Source organism: Mustela putorius, unplaced genomic scaffold (assembly GCF_011764305.1).
Source record: "Mustela putorius furo isolate JIRA1106 unplaced genomic scaffold, ASM1176430v1.1 tig00003871_pilon_pilon_pilon, whole genome shotgun sequence".
Lineage (NCBI taxonomy): Eukaryota > Metazoa > Chordata > Mammalia > Carnivora > Mustelidae > Mustela > Mustela putorius.
The window spans coordinates 3,963,772-3,976,664 of record NW_025422023.1 but is presented as its reverse complement, the minus strand read 5'-3'; the positions used below and the strand labels follow the sequence as shown (position 1 = coordinate 3,976,664).

The 12,893-nt window shown below is 35.0% G+C and overlaps 1 long non-coding RNA gene across 1 annotated transcript; it reads left to right on the top strand.

The window, feature by feature from the left end:
* Positions 1–1,815: 1,815 nt before the first annotated feature.
* On the top strand, positions 1,816–8,300 carry LOC123388081. The gene is made up of 2 exons (XR_006602624.1): positions 1,816–2,064; positions 8,230–8,300. It is a non-coding gene; the product is annotated as an uncharacterized LOC123388081 (long non-coding RNA).
* The last annotated feature ends 4,593 nt before the right edge of the window (positions 8,301–12,893 follow it).

The window sequence follows — 12,893 nt, the reverse complement described above, 5'->3', positions numbered from 1 at the left end:
ATTCTCCAAATAAATATAAAGCTGGGATCACTGGGGCCATTTCATCTTTATGGTACCAAATTTATGCTCAAGAATGACAAGGAAATAGCAGAGTTTATAAACTCTGTTTTGGTATTTATTGAAAAGAATTTACAGATCACTCCAATCTCAAATAATCTTTTAACAGACAAGAAGTTAAGGAAAATGGATAGAGACACTGGTTCTTTAACAGTTGACAAACTAGATATAAGTAAAGCATAAAAACTGCATCTCCACCTAAAATTTTGGAAAAACCATAAGTAAATGTTGTTTAAAACAAGATTGGCTTTCAAAAAAAAAGAAAAAAAACAGGATTGATATTCATAACTTTGATCGTATAAGTAACAGTTTTCAAAGAAACAGAGGCTTGCCAAGATTTGCCCCAACTCTCAGAAAGCTTCCAGAAAAAGCGACAGATCACATGCAATTAAATCAAGTTTTATCTCTATGTCAAGGAAGTTACAGACATAGTGTTATTGTCAGAAATGCAATCTATTGAGATCAAGGGGACATTAGTTCTCACTAATCTATCAGAGTTCTTTGGGAAGGACAAATAAACATTTGAAAAAAGGGAAACTTGCTGAAAGTCATTTTTGGCAGGAAAAATTTTCAAGATGTTATTAAGCCTATAATAGAATAGATTATATAATTGAATCAAATTTTGTTGCCAAGGCAAGAAAGAGATTTTTTAAAAATACTCTGTGAAATATCCAGTTGAACCCAGATTTCTAATTTACCTTAACTCCAGCACATTTTAGCTCCCAAAGGAAATTATCAATAAAGTAAAAAATCAGGACTCAGCACTTGAAAATGTCACCCATATCCCCTCTCTACAAAAAGAAAATAATGAGAAATAACTATAATATATAGTGCATTTGGGTCCCAAATTTGTCCTTTGCTGGAGAACACAAGGAAGCAAGTAGAGATTTTTGATTCTTATAATTTGAAAACATAAGAGCTGGAGTTGAGAGAGGGCTCTAATGCAAATTGGATGCCCTCTTCTTGGCTCATTCTCCCTGCTGAAATTCCACAGCAGTGTGCTGGACACACAAGTTCTCTACAACCTCAACAAGTGGAAGGACAGCAGAGCAATAAATGTGAGGACAGTCAACTTGTGTCTGACATGAGAGTGAAAAAAACATCAGCAAGGAGACCCGATATCATCGTGCCATACATTTGTAAAAAAAGGACAGTCCAGATGGAAAACAAGTAGACATATTTTGTCTTTCAGGTAAAAATTTATCAAACATGAAGTCCCTTGGAATTACACACCCAGACAATGTTCTCATCCCGATGCATTCTGGCTCTAGGATCTCTCAATAACGACTAGTATATAAGCTTACATAGACTAGTCCTTCAGAGAATATTAATAGTAATAATAATTTTTTAAAAACTTGCATAAACGTGCATTGAAAACACACACACACACGCACACACACAGAAACTGCATAAATGACAGTATCTTATCCTTATTCAAGAGAGATCACACAAGGGGAAGCAGGTTTGGGTGCAATGTCCGTGGAATTAGTTCTGCATGGACTGAGTTTCAAGTGCCTTGGAAACACTGGAGGAAAGTTTTCAGTTGGTACATATGGTAAGCTACCTCTGAAACGGCCCAGGGCTTCACTTCCTGGTATTTTCAGGGCCTTCAGCAATCCCCTCACTGGAGGGGAACTGGACCAAATGACTCACTTCTAATGAAGAGAATATGGCAAAAGTGACGAGTTGACATTTCTAAGATTAGAAATGCCTGGCTTCTTGCCCGCCCTCCTTTCACTCCTCCACTCTGAGGGAAGCCAGCTGCCAAATAGTGAGCTGCCCAGTGGAGAGGCTTATGGGGCAAGAAACTGAGAGAGGCCTCAAACCAACAGCTTGCAAGGAAGTGAACCATACAAATAACCATGACAGCACTCTTGCAAACAAATCCTCCTCCTTTAGATGAGACCATCGCCAAGGCTTACACCTGGATCGCAACCCTGTGAGAGACCCTGGACCACAAGACCCAGCAATGCTGGGCCCAGATTCCTGACCTACAGAAAATATGAGGTAAAATATATCTGCCGTTCTATGCTGTTAAGTTTGGATGTAATATGTTACAAACAGTAGATAAGTAATATAGTAAAGTAATTAGATATGGCAGTTTGGAGCTGAAGATAGAGCATGATTTAAAATCTTGATTGGAATTTTAAGAATATCAGTATGTAGTCAAAGCCATGGTTAACAATGGAATAACCCAGGAACAAACTCAAGAGTGGGAAGAGGACCAATGATAGAAATTTCCTTGCTAAAGCTTGTCAACACACCTCCTAATTGACTCAAAAAAGGTCTTTGACTTTCTGTGAGATTTTCTTGTTTTAAAACCAATTTGCCCCATATGTGAATACTGTGATAAATCATCTCATTCAAATTCCACATGATTAGTGACTTTCTGTTTTCTCGAGGGCAAACTTTAAGAAAAAAATTTCATATGTGTGTCAAGAACACAAATATCATCCTGGCTGTTTTTTCTTAGAGCCAATTATAAAATACAAAATTATTAACTTACTGACATATATTTATTCTAGGTCAGAGTGCTCACCAAAAATTTCTTTCAGTTAGCTCTAGTCAAGGCTGCTTTCTGAGAAAAGGCAAATGTCAGTCACAGCCAGCTAAACAGAATTTCTAGTTTTATTTTGTGGTTTTAGACCATATATTACATTGTTTAGGGAAAACAATGAAGATTAGCTGGGGAAACCATTACAGTTAAAAGTAAATCATTTAACTTTTCCTCAATGGTAATAGGAAAAATAAACCTTCTACTGCGATGACACTTTATCAGCATCTCCATGCCAGCACCAGCAGCCCATGCCTGCTTAAGCCTGCCATAACTATTGCCATTTAACTTCCAAAAATAGCATAGAAATGATCTGTATGTGATAGACAAAAGCCATTTGTATAATGTATTTGTCACTACCATGTCAACAAACTGATTATATAATTTGAGGAAAATCGTAAGCCATGGTAAACATCTAAATGTTTGTTGCAAAAACTTATTTTTTCCAAATTTGTTGTTTTTTCTAGATTATGAAATAGACTGATATGATATACTTTCAACATGTTCACATCTGCAATGAATACCTCTGTTCTACACAATTTACCAAGATTTATAGAAATTGATATTTCCCAGGAATTTCTATTTTGATTCCTACCCATTGTCTAATGCTTCAGGTGATCATGTAAATAGAATATAAAGGAAGTGCAGAGCCAGCCCTCCTTATCTTATTCAGATGTTATCCTATCCTTTCTCCTGTGAACCAATACATAAATAAGTCAGAGTTCTGTGTTTTCTCATCAAATACCATTTTCACTCTTCATAGCAACCCCCAAAAGTTCTGCACATTTCTCAATGTTGAATTTAAAACTTGGTGCTTTCAATGTCTCTAGCTGGCATTTAGAAACCTCAAACTGTGCTATGAACTGCAATGTAAAAATCTCTCTCATACAAAATGTAAAATGCCAAAGTGATATTTACAGAACTGTAAATATCTTCCTCATTGAATTTAGAGCTGTTATATGTAAGGGCAAGAAGTTGACTCCTTAGTAGTACTGAGAAAAATTAAAACAAAGTTTAATAGGTAAATTTTCAGTGACAGGTCAATCTCACCACTGCAAATGTCTCTGTGGTAAAAAGACAGATAAGAAACAAGTGTCATGTCAAGACCTAAGATTTTGCTTTTGTTATATGGAAACTTTGCCTTGAGATTTACCAGAATTTACCAGAATTTTGTCAAAGTGGAATTCAGAATACCAGTGGCTATTAGACATTCTGGTCCTCTTTATCTGTAAATGAAATTAATGCTACCACCCATACTCTCAAGAAGATACGATGCCTGTTCCATGGGAGTTCTCATTAAGTGTTCTTTTCTCCATCATCACTTAACACCATTGATACCAGATAAGACATGTCCACACAAAACAAATTAAGTAGACTGTATTATATTTCATAAAGGACATGTTAGAAAGGAGATAATGGTGTCAGATACTGTACTTCAGTCGGACTAGGTCATGGAGAAAGGCATCGAGACAGGGAGTAGAATTCAAAATCATGTGACATTTTTAAAAGAACAAGGTATGTTTAAGAAATAAGAATAGTTCAGCTTACCAACAGAGTAGTCTACTTTTTAAAAAAAAGAAAAAAAAAAAGGGACGCCTGGGTGGCTCAGTTGGTTGGATGACTGCCTTCGGCTCAGGTCATGATCCCGGAATCCTGGGATCGAGTCCCGGGATCGAGTCCCGCATCAAGCTCCCAGCTCCACGGGGAGTCTGCTTCTCTCTCTGACCTTCTCCTCGCTCATGTTCTCTCTCACTGTCTCTCTCTCAAATAAATAAATAAAATCTTTAAAAAAAAAAAAGGAAAAAAAGAAAGAAAAAGAAACTTATGGAAGACTAGCCTGAAAGGGAAAGAGTAGCCTGCATGGAATTATGAATGAGCTTGACCATTAAGAAGAGGCCTCTTAAAATATTGATCTAAAGTTAGCAAGTAACAGAACTTGATAGTTCTAGTAGATTGCTTTTGTTGTTTTGTAATTTTATCTGAATGATTAGAGATTGACTTTAGGAAAATCCATCTGGAAGTTTTCTATAGAAGCCAGCAGGTAAGGGAAATCAGTCAAGAGCTGCCAAGGATACCCTAGGTAATGATGTTATGAGCCCAAACAGATAGGACTAAAAAGTGGAGGAGAAGTAGGAAATGCAATGGGGCAGCTATAAAGGAGGGTTCGCAACTGGATGAATATTAGCCTTAAAGAAGAACAAGTAAAAAACATTTCTTAGGCTTCAAATTCAAGTTGTTTGGAAAATAACAGTATCCTAACCAGAAGAAGGAGTCATTTATAACGAAAGATAAGTAGTTTAGGTTCTGATATAATGAATTTGAAGTCTGAAGACATTAAGATGATTCTATTCAGTAGGTATTTGAAAATAAAATTAAACCTAATTACAAGGAGGGCCCTCAAGACCAGAGATCGAAATTTAATAATCAATAAAGATGAACCTGAAGACATTGATGTAGATGAGATCACAAGACAGAGTGAAAGGATTAAGGGCTGGGATTTTAGGAAATGTCTATCATTAGCAGGTAAAGAAAAGTTATTTGAAGAGTTTCTGGGAGCCAGAATATAATCTCATATTATGAGATAACACTGCATAACACTGAAGAAATGAGAGAGATTAGGGTTCCTGTCCTGCTGTTTCCTGATCTGGATCACAGCAATAGTAATGCTACATACACACAAATTTGTATGAGATTGAATCCAGTAACTCAAGATAAGCATTTAGTGGCACAGTTAATATTCAATAAATGTATTAACAAAGCAATAATTAAAGAATAAATTTTCAAAAATAAAAATACAAAACTAGTAAGTGTCGTTACAGTCCCCATTTTACAGACTTGAAAAAGAAGGCAGCAATGCTCAAAAAGCCACAAAGGGTCCCTCCAGGCTCTAACCCAGATCTGTCTTGCTCCAGAATACTTTTTTACCTGTACTAATTGTTCTTCAGTGAAAAATTTGGATTCAAATTCCTTGGAAAATGATTCTTAATTAAATCTATTGAAGAATGTATATTCCAGCTTGCTTTCTGAAACTTCCATTTTTGTTTACACAAACTGAATTTTACTCAGAAGTCTGTAAACAGAAACTTAAATTAGTATTTATAGTCAAACATAAGAGTTTGTATTATTAATACATATACTTGGCTTCTAGCGCTCACACATTTTGCCTCTAAATGTTGCTAAGACAGCTTAAATTTGTTTGATTATACTGTTCCAGGAGTTACAGGAAAGCACTAGAAATTGTGTTGCTTCAAGTTTGTGAAGCATTTCTATTCAGGACTTCCATTTTGAGATTAAATTGGGAAGTGAATTAACTAAATTAATACCATTAAGTCTCTGGTGATTAGATACCTGCTTTGCTGAAATATAAAAGTTTTCTCAGCAAAGGCTACTACATCAACCTCCAAGAGTAAAGAATAAAGAACACCCAAATGAATAAGGCCTTTTTATCATGTTGTCTAGTGACCACTTAAGCTAACATAGGCCTGAGTAGAAAACCAAAGATAAATATATGTAAATCAACACACAGTCATATCTATATACCAATATATTGATTAAACCTCTATTATGATATTCTTTAAAAGAGAAAAATATCTTTTTCAAAATCTAATAAATACCAGCCAATATGTTCTTCATAAGAAACACACCAAGGTCATTAAGTAAAAGTACAGAAAAAGATGTATATATATATATATATATGCAAACACTAGTCAGAAAGAAGTTGATATAGCTCTATTAATATCAAATAAAAGAGAGTTTAAGGTAAAAAATGCTTCAGGAGATATTGATCACTATATGAAAATAAAACTTTCAAATCAGTAGGACTATAATTCTAAATGTGTATGTCTTTAATAACACGGCTTCCAAAATTAAAAAATCAACCATTATAAGAAGAGATTTAAATATGCTGCTCCCAGTGGCTGAAAGATGAGGCAGACAAAAAGAAAATCAGCAATAACTATAAAGTAATGTTATTTGCATGAAAATGTATAGATTTCACAACCACAATGATGGGTAAAAAGCAAGTCACACAGAATGTGGACTAGTGACTGCATAGGGCTGGGGGCTCTGAGGAGGTACAAGGAGTTCCTGCTTGTGGGTACAGGTTTCTTGGGGGAGTAATTAAAATGTTGTAAAATTAGATTGTGTTCATGGTTGCACAATTCCAACCCCACTAAAAATCATTGAATTGTATAATTTAAATAGATGAATTTCATAGTATGGAAATTATATCATAATAAAGTCATTTTTTAAGTCACTGAAGATTGCTCATAGGGTGATATCATTTCTATACATTTAAAAAATATATTATTTATGGCAATAAATACATACACAAAATGATGCTAAGCATTAAATCAAAATTGTGCTACCTCGTCCTCCAGCTATAAGCCTGCAGAGTGGAGATGGGGACACAGGAAACTGCAGGAGTAACGTTCTATTTTGGGGGTTGAGTGCTCACATAATTTTATTATGATTATTTAAAACTTTATATGTGGTTATATTATGTCCTTTTGTGTCTGTACACTATAATCTTAAAAAATAACTGGTTTCATATCATTTCCAGTAGTTTTTCTACTTGAGATGAAATATGATGGATGTTGATATTTTCATCACACACATTACCTGACTATCCTCACAACTAACTGAACTGAGGACTCAAGCATCAGTCCATTTTACAAACGAGGAAACAAAATAAAAACTCACTTTGATTGATTGATTTTTTAGAGTCATTAAATGAACCTGTAAATTCTTGCTGGCGTCAAAACTAGCACTCATGTCTTTTGACTTTAGTTCAATACATTTTCAAATACAGCTGACATTATGTTGGTGTTGTTTGCTTTTCTTTCATTTTCCTACCCAGAAAAACTCTGTAGAGATAGCAAAAATAATTACAGTGATAGTAACTACCACTCATTGAGTCATTACTCTGCACCAGGACCTCTGCTCTCATTATTGTATTTAATCCTTAACCAACCCTGTGATGATGGTCCTGGTTCCTGAATTTAAAAGTGAGGAAATGAAAAAAATAGAGAAATTTTTATTTACTCAAGATTATAAAAGAAGTAATTAGTAAAGATGTTATTCTAAAACCCTGGTTTTCATTGCATTAAAAACAAAATTTTTAATCACTTTAATGTATCATCTGTTAAAATTCAATGTTGAAGTCTTTACTACAACTTAAAAGGGGGCAGAGAAGTTGCATGATTTCTTTAAAGAATACATGATATGGGGTGCCTGGGTGGCTAAGTGGGTTAAAGCCTCTGCCTTCAGCTCAGGTCATGATCCCAGGGTCCTGGGATCGAGCCCCACATCCGGCTTTCTGCTCAGCAGGGAGCCTGCTTCCCCTCCTCAATCTCTGCCTACCTCTCTGTCTACTTGTGATATCTGTCTGTTAAATAAATAAATAAAATCTTTAAAAAAAATACATGATATGCACATAGTTGATAATACATAATGATAATAGAGGAATTGTTATACTAGAATCTGAAAGTTTTAACTGTATTCTGTTTACCTGTTTTTAAGTGAATAATTTAGGCCTTAAATAGAACACTGCCTATAGTCATACCTGATACAAATAAGTGCAGTTCCTAATGTTGAATTTTATGTATCTTTTTTAACAGATCAACTTCCTAAACGTCCATCACAGTCATGTCATCTCCAATGTCTGGAATAAATTAATGCTTCAGTTTGAGGTTTAAAGTGATTAATTTTTAAGTTGTAGATTAATTATTGTCCTCAAAGACGAGTCATGAGTTAAAGCCTATGGGAGTGGACAAAGGACAGATGACAGCTTCCAAGATGAGATGAAACCATTGGCTGAAGATCGCAAGTGTGAAGCAAGGAGACCTTGAGGGGTTAAGCAGAGGAGACCTCTGCTTAAGCCACAGAATTTGTAAAACACATTTAAAAAAATAATGTGTTTGATTTTGAGCCATGAAAGCATTCTTTTTGATGTATAGGTTATTTGGATATAATAGGCAACTTCTCCTTAGGGTTTACTATCAATGAAAGAATGTATTACCTGTTACTTCCAAGGTGGAGGCACTATTATCCTTGTCATATGCCTGAGTATCAAGTCCAAACTCAGGCAAATTTTACTTGAATATTTGAGACTTTTTTTTTTTTAAGATTTTATTTATTTATTTGACAGACAGAACACAAGTGGGCAGAGAGGCAGGCAGAGAGAGAGGAGGAAGCAGGCTCCCCACTGAGCAGAAAGCCCCATGCAGGGCTTGATCCAGGACCCTGTAAATCAGTGATTTACAACTGTAATGAGAGATATTGATGAAAGGGAAAATTCCATTTTCAAGTGATGTGTGTTCCATGCCCCTTAAGTTCCTGCACAAGGAATTTGACTGCTGCATCCACCTTGAAAATAGAGCGACACACGACAGTCTGCTACACATGTGAGCGGTGTTTTATCAACAAAATATTAAAAAAAAATACTTCACAATTATTCTGTGAAGATTTTAAGCTGGCTTCAAAATAGTCAGGCTCATTTAACCATTTGACTTACTCAAACAAGGAAGAAAATATATGACTACACAAAAATTCAAGGGAAACAAAAGCTCAAATATTGTGTGTGTTTTTAAAGATATTCATTCATTCATTCATTCATTCATTCATTTATTCATATTATTTTTCTTAGAGAGACTGCACACACACACAAATGGTCTGGGAAGAGAGGCAAATGGAGAGGGACAGGGAGAGAATCCCAAACAGACTCCACACTGAGTGCGGGGCCCAGCTCAGGGATCCATCTCACAACTCTGAGATCGTGACTCAAGGTTGGAAATCAAGATTTGGACACTTAACTGACTGAGTCACCCAGACACCCTATCAAATATTGTTTGTTTGTTTGTTTGTTTGTTTTTAATAAAAACTGTTGGAAATATCATTACATTCTATTCCAGTGGCCTATTACATAAATAAAGATGCTAAATTTTCCTTTGGATTTTATTTCATTAAGCTCTGCATCACACCAAAAAACAATGACTTTGGTAAAATGGCTGGAAAGTATGGGTGTTTGCTTTGTCTAATGTGTGTGCTGAGCTTTGTATTATTGTTTTCTAATATATTTAACCTAGTATGATCTTCTTATTAATTAATGCATCTTAATTCTATTTGATTAGCCCAGAATATGAAATGTAGACATATCAGAGGATTCATGATGAATAGGTATTAATCTTGGAGTTAGTACACAATAAGAAAGGGGATAATATATTAAAGTTCGAAAATAGAAATTATATTATGTTATTTTAAATATTTTAACATAAGATAAACATTTTTATGGAAAATAATTCTGGGACTGCAAAAATGTAGGAGCCGGAGAGCTCTGGCATGAAGTCTTACTTCACAACAAACATGTGGGAATGCCTAAAACAGAAAGCACTGTAACACAACAAGATTTTACTAATCAGGCCATACTCTCTGCCAGGATGTTTTGCCTGAGGAATGGAGAAGAAACTCAGTTATGCAGAAAAACTCCAGAATTATATTTTGGCCAATATATATATATATATATATATATATATATATATACACACACACACACACACACACACACACACACATATATATATTTAAGCATATTTAAGTATTTAAATATATTTAAGATATTTAACTATCAGGGAATCCTGTGTGTTTTTTGTTGCAAAAGGCCTCCATAATGTGGAATAAAGAGAATAAAAACCTTCTGTACTGATTCGCGTTATCTTCAGAGACCACATGGCACAGAAAGCTTGAACTGAGGAGGACAGATTCAGATGCAAGCAACTATGGCAGACGCAAGCAACTATGATGTGATGACAGCTATGAATTCCAGTTTTCATAACTTTAGGAGTAGTCTTTTAATTCTTTGGCACAGGCAAAAGGACCTTGAGGGCTCCTGGTGAATCCTTAAAATTATCTACTCTACTTAATTTAAGGTCGATATCAAAACAAATATAATTATACTTGAGGTTTTCAAGTTTGTGACTCATGGAGCAAACTGACCAATTGAAATAGAGACCCTGGAGGAAGAGATAGATTCCAGTAAATATATACCAAGTGTATTGCAAAGTGAGCTTTGGAATTGTGAAAATTGCAAATAAGTCATATGCTCCCTTGAAAAAAATGGATTGGCAAAAGCGGACTGGAAGACTGGAATGAAGGGGACCTCAAAAGACACCTAGCGGTAGTAATGTCATGGGAATGTGAAAAAAATAAAACCCTCTGGAAAAGAGAGAGTTAAATTCAAAAAGAAAAAGAGTTTGGAAAAAAGAATTGATGTTTGGCAAATAAAAGGGAAAAATCAAATCAAGTCCAAGAAAAGATTTTTAAAAAGATTATGAAGTCTTAAAAATAATATCTAGTAAACACTGAAGTATCTCTTTACACTAAAGGTGACCTGTAATGTCTTTGGGTCCCAGGCAAACACCACATACTGCAATGATGAGTTTATTGCAAGATTTTCAGTGTAAGCTTGGTAACTCAGGATTATGGAAGCAATGAGTTCCAACTTGCTCACAGATTTTTTTATGGGATAAATATGGAAGGTACTGGGCTTTTTTTTTTTTTTTTTTTTTTTTTTTTTTTTTTTTAAGGTAATGGGCGGCCTAGGCATCTTTTTGTATCAGGGTAACTAAGTCAGGAAAATAAAGGTGTTCAAAGATGGCTTGAACAGACTTCGCATTTGGGGATTGGCTTGTGTCCTCTTCCGACTTTTTAGAAAATCTATACATTACTGTAAGTTTGGATTAAATTTCCTTTATGTGTCTGCGTTGACTAGCTCCATTTTGTCACTGGTGTAAGAAAATTTATTTTAGTTTGGGTCTACAGATTGATTCTGGAATGTGAAATAAACAACAATAACAACAACAAAGAGGAAATTGAAATCAATGGCCACTGCCAAGATGCAAACCCATTGCCAGAGAGATGGTGACAGGAGGAGGAAGTAAAACCATAAGGGAATCTAACCCTTCTGCTTTTCTTGCTTTCCAGTCTTCCTCTAGTTCCCCCAGTTGGAAGACACTAACAGGGAACCAGCTGGAAAGAAGTAATTGGGTTTGCCAAGTCCTACTCCCAGTATAACACTGTAGTGTAGACCAGGGTGTTTTTGAAACAGAGAACCAAAAACTTAGTAACCTACATAGTATTTGCCCTCTGGCTACTCCATATCTATCTTCTGCATAGATTTGAACTCCCATGCAACAATAACAATCCTCTTTTGGCCTGCAAAATACATCTCTTTCTTAAACAAAATCTCACTTTCCTCTAAATGGTGAGACATATATGCGAACAGTCATTGTTTCTCTATGTATGTACTATGGTGTGCTCTGTGACAATTATAATATCCATTTCTGGGAACTATGAATACCTCCTTGAAAACCAGTCACATTTCTACCTGAATATTCTCTATCTTAAAGACTAGGCTGCAAAATTAAACACCAACCAACTTTATATAAAACAATAAAGTGACAACCACACATAAAAATTGAGGGATAATATGCCTAGAGTTTAAATCCCTCATTTCAGTAATTAGGCTACAGTTATCTTTCTTTCACTATCCATTGTATATTACCTTTGTTCCAAGCCAAAATCTGAATACTCAGTATTTCTACCTCTTTGTTTCCCTTCACGTAATTTTTCATTGATTTTACTATTTGATATGGAAATAATAAAAGATATTTCAGGGAATTCACGGGGTTCCTGACATAGTCCACCATGCCCTCTTTAAAAAAGAATATCAATTTCTTCTTGATCATTACCACATCCACATCCATTAGAGTGACAGCCATCCAAGTTTTCTTTTCCTTTGTTTCAAAGCCATGAAAAGTCCAGAATAGATACATAATAGTCAATTCAATAGACCTCTCCTTATGGCCCCTGGTGGAGGCATCCCTCTTTTGGAAACTAAGAGCTCCAAGTTGCAGGGAATAAAAGTAAAGAAATTCTGAGTGGGTTGTAAGATTTAATAATGAGAAGAGCCATTTTCATATATACCTTTGATTCCAAGATTCATTATTCTCGATAGAGGAGTAAATAGCATAATAAATCACTGGTTCAAGCATAAACTGAACCCTCTAGGATAGAACTTCATCGTTTCAGGGTACTGTCTCCCAATTGCTACAATCAAGTACTATTGAGAAAGCAACTAAATAACCAACAAATATATGGGGTATAAATTCACTTTATTGACATTTTATGTTTAATATACATTTTTGCAAAATATATTTGACTTTGAACTCTTTAAATGCAATTATGCGTTATTTTTTAAACCCGTAGATCATTGTGATTTGATTAC